This window comes from Cupressus sempervirens, chromosome 8 (assembly GCF_028749045.1).
Source record: "Cupressus sempervirens isolate cs-2001-9-10 chromosome 8, ASM2874904v1, whole genome shotgun sequence".
Taxonomy (NCBI): Eukaryota; Viridiplantae; Streptophyta; class Pinopsida; order Cupressales; family Cupressaceae; genus Cupressus; species Cupressus sempervirens.
This window is the reverse complement of record NC_143125.1, coordinates 738811655-738819823: the sequence shown is the minus strand read 5'-3', so window position 1 is coordinate 738819823 and position 8169 is coordinate 738811655.

Genomic DNA, 8169 nt, shown 5'->3' with positions numbered 1-8169 from the left:
ACCCTCATGTGTAATGCTTATAAATCTCCTACCAAGCTCTCTCTATGGAGGCATCTACATGGTTTCATTGAAACCCTAATTTAAATTGCCTCACAATTGATGATCTGTCTACATGCTTAGCCCAAACCACTATCCTAGTGTGAACTACCTCACAATTAGTGATCTATACACACACACTCCATAACTCCTTCTCTAATGCCACTTGATGGAGGGTGCTCCCGTTAATACCTTAATGAATAACATAAATAAATAAATAACATAAATAACAAAAATTTGTGAGAAAAAAATGGGCTTCTTATTATCACCAAAAATGTGAAATTATAGAATTGAGAATTACAATATGCTAACCCACATCGGTGCCTTCATTAGTGAAATTTGCAAGAAAAAGATGTGAACTATAACCCAAAGTTATCCTAGACCATGTTCACATATTTCTTAAATAGTCAATTTTATGCCTCTTGGGGAGGTTCTAGACACTCAAAATTAATACCTAGGGCCGAAAAATACTCACAATACATATATAGTCAACCAAATATATTTTTGACATTTATTTTGAAAGTTTTTGTCAGCCCTACATTCAAACGCCATAACTCTAAAACTGTTGCTCTAATTGGCTATTATAACCAATTTTCCAAAACCTTAGCTTCTAATCTACAAGCTCAAATTTATGCAAGTGCCCATCCATTGAGTTTTCATGACTCATATGGGAACATTTAGGCCTTCAACTATGAGCCCAAAGTTTTTGCACAATAAATCTATGAGTATGAATTCTATGACACCAAGCCTCAACTAGTAGGCTAATATATCCAAGATGAATATCCACCTCTAAAATTAGGACATTCTGAGTTTGTATGACTGACTTACTAAGTAGTAAGGCTCCAAAGAGAGAAACTCTAGATTAAGACAACCCTTATTTAAATAACTAAAATAAACTTTTTTGGTGGACACAAGATTTCTCTTACACCTAGGATGCTCCTGCATCATAATGTAGAATACATCCTTAATAGTGCTTAACCTTATTATCAATAAATAGTTTATATGACCTTGTTCTCTATTTGCTACTCTACCAGTCTACATAGAAACAATACTATGGTCTCATCAATGACAAACACGATCATGAATGGACATGTCAATCATGTACATACTCTCTCTAATTCTTAGTATGCTCTCCCAAAGGAATAACATGAGCATTCATACTAATAGATTGATTGTCTGAAGGGATGTGAAGAAAAATAGTGATGCAGATGTTAATGGAGGTCATTCAATGAGTCAGTGAGTTTTATTTGTTAGGTCAACCTTCTTTTTCTTTCTATCCATTGTATTAGTATTGAAATCCTTTAATCAAGGTTGGCCTAAAAGTCATATGTAAATCCTTTGATCAAGGTGACATTCTAATGGAATATTCTTAAGCCCTCTAACAAGGCCACACTTAACATGTAAATTAAAAACATTAACAAGGTCATATTTTAAAATGTGACTTGTAACCTTCAACATGGCTGGCTTCTAATAGAGCTCACTTCAAAACAGTGTAAAATTGGTGAGATGTTATTGTGGGTTTTATCAAATTGAGTTTCCAAGTTAAATCCTATTGTCATACTTATGTTGATGTTATCTAAGATATTTTATTATTAATGTTTTAAATTCTACATATTTGTTACTATTAATATAGTGGACTACAATTTTATGTTACATATTATTTTCTATGGATACTGAGGTAGTAAATGTTTAGATCTATAGTATTTGAACTGATTAAAAGTTCAATTGGTACATCTAGACCTAGGGATAATTGATTCATCAAGCCCCCCCCTCTTAGCTATTATAAATTATTCTAACAATGTCTTTATAGTTTCTTTCTACTCAAATGCCCATTTTTGTTCATACAACCATCTAAAAATTGTGGAATTTTTAAAATTTTGGTTTATGGGGTTTTGATTTATAAAGGTAGTTTCTCTTTGATGACAAATAACTTGTTTTGATGAATGCAAAAATGTAGATCAAAAGGGCACAATAGGAGAAAAATGTAAAATCAATATGAAACATTGATCACAAGAGTGTACAAAATATATACATTTCATTATAGAATCAATGTAATAAACATCAAATCACAATGGCATGACAAGAGATTCAATGAAAAATAATAATAAAATCCTACATTACCATGTACTATGGTGATCACTTGCATTATCCCACTGGTTTGTCTTCCTACAATCACTTCTCTCAAAACATGAATCAAATTATTTGTGCAAAATGAATAAATTATGTCATTTTTAAACTATTATTTTTAACTTATTAACTTGACACCATCTCAATATTGATGATGTGAGGGATAGTTTTAAATTTTTTGTAAAATTTACAATGAAATATCATTGCCATCACAAATTGGCCTATAATGTTGTAGTGCCCTATCCAAAAGTCACTAGGTGAAGATGCATGCTACATAAATTCATGGATTAATTATAATATATTTGTAAATTTTATGCAATAGTTCATAGATTAGAAATATGTTTGAATTTTTGAAGACTATTGTAATAAAATTGGTGTAAATTGTACATGGAAGGTACAAGGCTGACTATAAAGTTTTATAGCTTTCATATTGAAATTTCTAATGGCCATTTGCATTGTTGTCAAAGGGGGAGAGAAAGATTAAATGAGACAAACAATAAGATAGATATAGTAAGAGAGAAGAATGTTGGAAGAAATTTTTTTCAAATGGTGAAGTATATTCAAAAGCTAAAAGAATTTTAGAAAGGGAGAAGCAATTATGAATATGGAGCTAAAATAAGCCATAGATCATATCCTAAGGGGGATAAATGTCAATGAAGATTATTGCTATGAAAGAGGCAAGAAGGTAAAGTCCACCAATATAATTGAGAGGGGAGGTGAATAAATTATCTATTCAAAACATTTTTTATTAACCTTATTAAAACTAAAACATGTAATCTTAATGTGCAATAACCAAAAGTAGATAACCATAAAAAATAATACGAGAATTTTTATTTACATAAACCATTGATTAGAGGAAAAATTCTCGTGGGGATGGTGCCCATAAAATTATGTACTAATACATAAGTTCCTTGTAAAAGGATAGACTCTATTAGGATGCAATGAAATACATTCAGTACATATCAGTCCAAGCTAGGATACTTTGAATCCCTGTGAGGAGTTTCCAACCTTATTAGGAGTTGTACCAACCCTATTAGGAGTTATAGAAGGTAGAAGGACTCACTATTCAAAATAGTTTCAGGAAAAAGACCACCAAACTTACCATCCAACTGGCCTTTGTATTATTCCTATTAGAACAATACCAGAAGATAAAATGTCTACTAGTAGTCTCTACCAAATATAATCACATCACTCATTCATTATTTTTCCAATGAAAAAAACACTTCTTAGATCTCAGCACATAATCCTAAAATCGCACCATAGAAATCCCTTCGATCACCTACTCAAATGTCGTTCACACTTACATGTCACATTCCTATTATAATGTAAAGTTGACCAAGATAACTAAGAGGGGGGCGAATTAGTTATCCAACTATTAAAAAATTTATCAACGTTTTTAATCCTTAACCATGTAAAAAATATAATTAGAAACCACAAGAGGATATACATACACAATAACACTAGATATGTTAGCTAGGGATGCCCTTGATCAAAAGGAAAGCGTTGGTGGGGATGGTACCTATAAAATTATGTACTAATATACAAGTTCCTTGTAAGAAGACTAAATTTGTTAGGATCCAACAAAATGAATTTAGTACATATCAGTCCCTATGAGGGGACTTTGAATCCCTATTAGGAGATTCCAACCTTATTAGGAATTTTACTAACCCTATTAGGAGTTGTAGAAGGCAAGAAGACCCACTATCCAAGAAACTTCAGGGGAAAGACCACCAAAGCCATTGTTAAACTATCCTCTATATTATTCCCTATAGAATAATAGAAATGAAATAACCTCAACTCCTTTTATGTCCTCTTAACCATACAAAACCTCTTTTGATCTCGATACCAGATCACCAACTTTGCATCCAATAATCCCTTGGATCACTTACATGCAATTTCCAACTTCACATATGACTTTCTTAATTCACATTTCGTTAAATATCACACTTCACCACATAAAAACTAAACTTCCTTTATATCATATCCTAAAAACGATTCCTTGAGTCAACCCCAAGTCTTTCCCAATATAATATAAAACAACCTCATTAAGATTATACAATTATTTTATAAATACATAATGCTATCGGCCCATAGTTTTTATAACTTTCTACACATTTTATTAATGATATTACACACTTGCTAACATCATCATCAGGTTACCTAATATCACTATCTAACTACACTCAACATGATTTTTTCCTAGTTAAGAGATACAAATCAATCATCAAAAGCCATTTATTAGCTACTCTATGTGCTTACTTGTTATGAATAGGTAATACTTAGAGGGGGGTGGAATCAATATTCTAAAAAGCTTTCCCCAAAACTAAATATTATTAATTACTTTATAACATGCATATGAAACTAAACTAACAATATTGAATAGTAGACATAACCATGCAATAAGTAAACTCATAACACCATATTTTGTTAACTAGGGAAACCTTAGCCTAGGGAAAACACTAGTGGGGATAGTACCTACAAAATTATCTACTAAACGAAAGTATCTTGTTAAGGATGTTGACCATGTTAGGACTCTATTACATATATAGTGTATTGCTTCTTGTTACAGAACTAGACCTTGTTAAAAGCATCAACCTTGTTAGGCATTTCTTCAATTCTATTAGGAGTTGGTATTATGATTACAATGTATGAAAGATTGGCCCACTATCCAAACATGCAATTATAAAATATAGTTTTTTGATAGAAAAGAGATAGATAAAAAAAACCATTTCTATGGCTGATATTTTCAATATCTAATCTTTAATTTTCTATAATTCACATACCTATTATCATACATTAGAATTTTCACCATATATTTTACATATCATTTCTCATATCAAACTTCTTCATATAATGCAATTTTTCCTTTATACCTTTACATTTTACAAAACTTGCCTAGATGGCTTTTAAGCTTTCACATATTTGGAATATTAAAAAATCAACTCTTGCTAACTTAGGGTCAACATCTAGGATGTTGTCCCTAATTAGTTAAATAATTATTTTTTACACAAAATAATTCTTTATCTTGTAATTACTCAATTACTGATATACTCTCGTGTGTTCTATTCACTGCCTTTATTAGTGTTTTTTGGTGTTTATTCCATATCTCCCTCCATACTATATGTACAGACTTACACACTTAGTCATGTCATATTGACATTCTTTACTGTGTTCTCTTAACTGTGCATGTGCCAATATTGCTTCTACTAACCATTCTTACCAAAAGTATCTCTATGTTATCAATAAACTATCTGATACTTAGAAAATTTTCCATGTCTAACTATGGAATTCTTATCTATACAATGTGCCTTCTTAAAATAAGATATATATTTCCATAAATAACAACTCCATTAGTATATCAACTCATTCTACTTATTCATGTTTTCAACAATCTCCCACTTTGGAATTGATGGAAACATATTGGAAAATTGGCTAAGTTTCCAAATGTTGATCAAAACTTTCAAAAAAATTTCCTTACTAAATTTTCAAAACTTCAAAATTCAAAATTGTGGATCATGAGTTTATAACCATCTTTCCTTATTTCTCTTATTAAAATAGTTATTGCTCTCCTTATATATACATCATATAAATTTCCTTGTACTACTTGTCCCTCATTAATAGCACTATATAAAATTTTCTCTATACAATTTTCCTTATACTTCTCCTCCTATGACATAAATGTCAAAGGTGTGTGTGTGTGTATAAAAAAAATTTATTACATCTCATAATTTTAAATTCTAGAAAGACAATCTAGAAAACCATCAGACAAGTTGGTTCTTACAAGAAAACGTTTTAAGGACCTAAGATAAAGATCAAGATGTCTTATAGAAGGGAGATCCCTAAAATTAATAGTTATTTTTTTTAGCATAGAAGAAGTTGATGAAGCTTCATATATCAAGCATCAGTGATGTTGATGTATTTTACCTAGAGAAAAAACATGTGCCACCACCCAAACTTATGATAGTGGAGAAAATAAAAGAAGGAAAAGATCACAATATTATGATAATTGATATTGCATCCTCTTTGAAAAATTCTAAATTTGATGAAGTAAAGGATCTTCCTATTGTATTTGACATGTGGTTAAAGACAAACAAAGTCTTTGAGGTGAAAAACATGTTCAAAGAGATAAAGAAATGATTTTAAGTGGAATTTTTTATTGACTGAAAATGAAAGAAGGTGAGAATATTGCTCAATACAGTGAAAGGATCAAAGATTGTGTAAGTGCAATAAAAGTTGTGAAAGGTAAAATTTATGATGAGATGATAATAAAAAAGGTACTAGGAATTCATCTTCCCATTTATGCAATTATAATTTCATATATTCAAGAGATGAGATGCAATCCAACACATGACTTAACCCTAGGTACTCTTGTGGTAAGATTGAATGCTTTTGAGTTGGATAAATTTTATAATTATCCCCCTTCTTCTAACAATCTTGAATATACATTCAAAGATAAACTAAAACTTGGTAGAAAATGAGGGAAATCAAAACGGAAATAAGTTGACATTAAAGAAGAAAATGAATGAGATGAAGATATTGAAGTCATTAAAGCTCTCCTAACAAAAAGGACAAGAAGAGGAAAAGGAAAATTTAGAGGTAAAATTCCATTGATTGTTTTCTCATGTGAAGAAGTTGGCCACATTACTGCAAGATGTCCAAACAAAGAAGATAAAAATGAAAAGAAGTTCAAAAAGTTCAAATGAAAGAAAGACTTTGAAATCTACAAGGACTAGGAAGGCAAAGGTAAGAAATCATGTTACATTGAAAAAGATTTTTTTAGTGATGATGATGAAGATGAAGTAGTTTATATTGGTGTTAGAGATTAATCTGATGATGAAGAAAAATAATAGATGACACTTATCTCTCATGTTAGAAAAAATTACACATGGATCATAGATACTATTTATTCAAATCACATGATTGGTGATAAAACTAAATTTGAACATTTGGAACACTATGATAGTTGAAGTATTAGATTTGGAAACAATGAACCACGCTATGTAAAATAAAAAGGAATCATATAACTAACTAATGAAATTAAAGGTGAAAATTATTTTTTGTTGAAGGGTTAAGACATAATCTACTTAGTGTAGCACACTCGAACAATATAGGATAAAAATTTTAATTAATGAATGGAAAAGCTAAAGCATTGGATGGAAAAGTAAAACTAGTTGGAAATAGAAACTAGACTAAAAGAAACTTGTTTTACCTAGATCTCAATGAAAGCTCTTGTTTGTTAGCTCAAGTAGAATAAATTTGGCTATGGTATAAAAGAATGTGTCATGTTAACTTTGATAACTTTATCACCATAAGAAAGAACAATAGAGTAAGAGTCATACCTCATCTAGAGAAACCCAAGGAGGGAAAGTGAAAATAATGTCAAATTAGTAAAATGAGTAAAGGAAGTTTCAATAGTAAATCCTAGAACTTTGAAGAAGTTTTGGAACTAGTTCAAACTGATCTCTATGGGACAATTGTTGTGTAAAGCTACTATGGAGATATATATTTAATTTTATTTGTTAATTATTATTCTAGAATGATGACTAATATTCTTTAATGATAAGTTTGATTCTTTTCAATAGTTCAAATTGACATAGGGAGGGATCAAAAACTAGGGCCAAAGGCACAACTAGCTATCCAAACCACCTTGTGAGAGTTAACAGAGAAAAAACACAATATAAAGAATAAAAACCAAAGGAGAAAGAAGAGAAAACACTTATTGATTAATCAAATAATTAGCATACAAAGGCCTTCTAGATTATGGCCAGATACAAAATACATTCAAATCCACAATGCAACTCCAAATTTGGATTTCCAAACACATATGCTTCCAACATTCACATCCTCTAATTTCTACCCTAAAACTCAATCCTAGACCTCCTTAAATACTTTTGTGACCATAGGTCAACCTATCACAAAATTTAAAACTTACATTAAATGCATGCACAACCACAAGTAAGCTCACATCAAATATTAACCACCAATATAAAAATTAAATCCATGCAA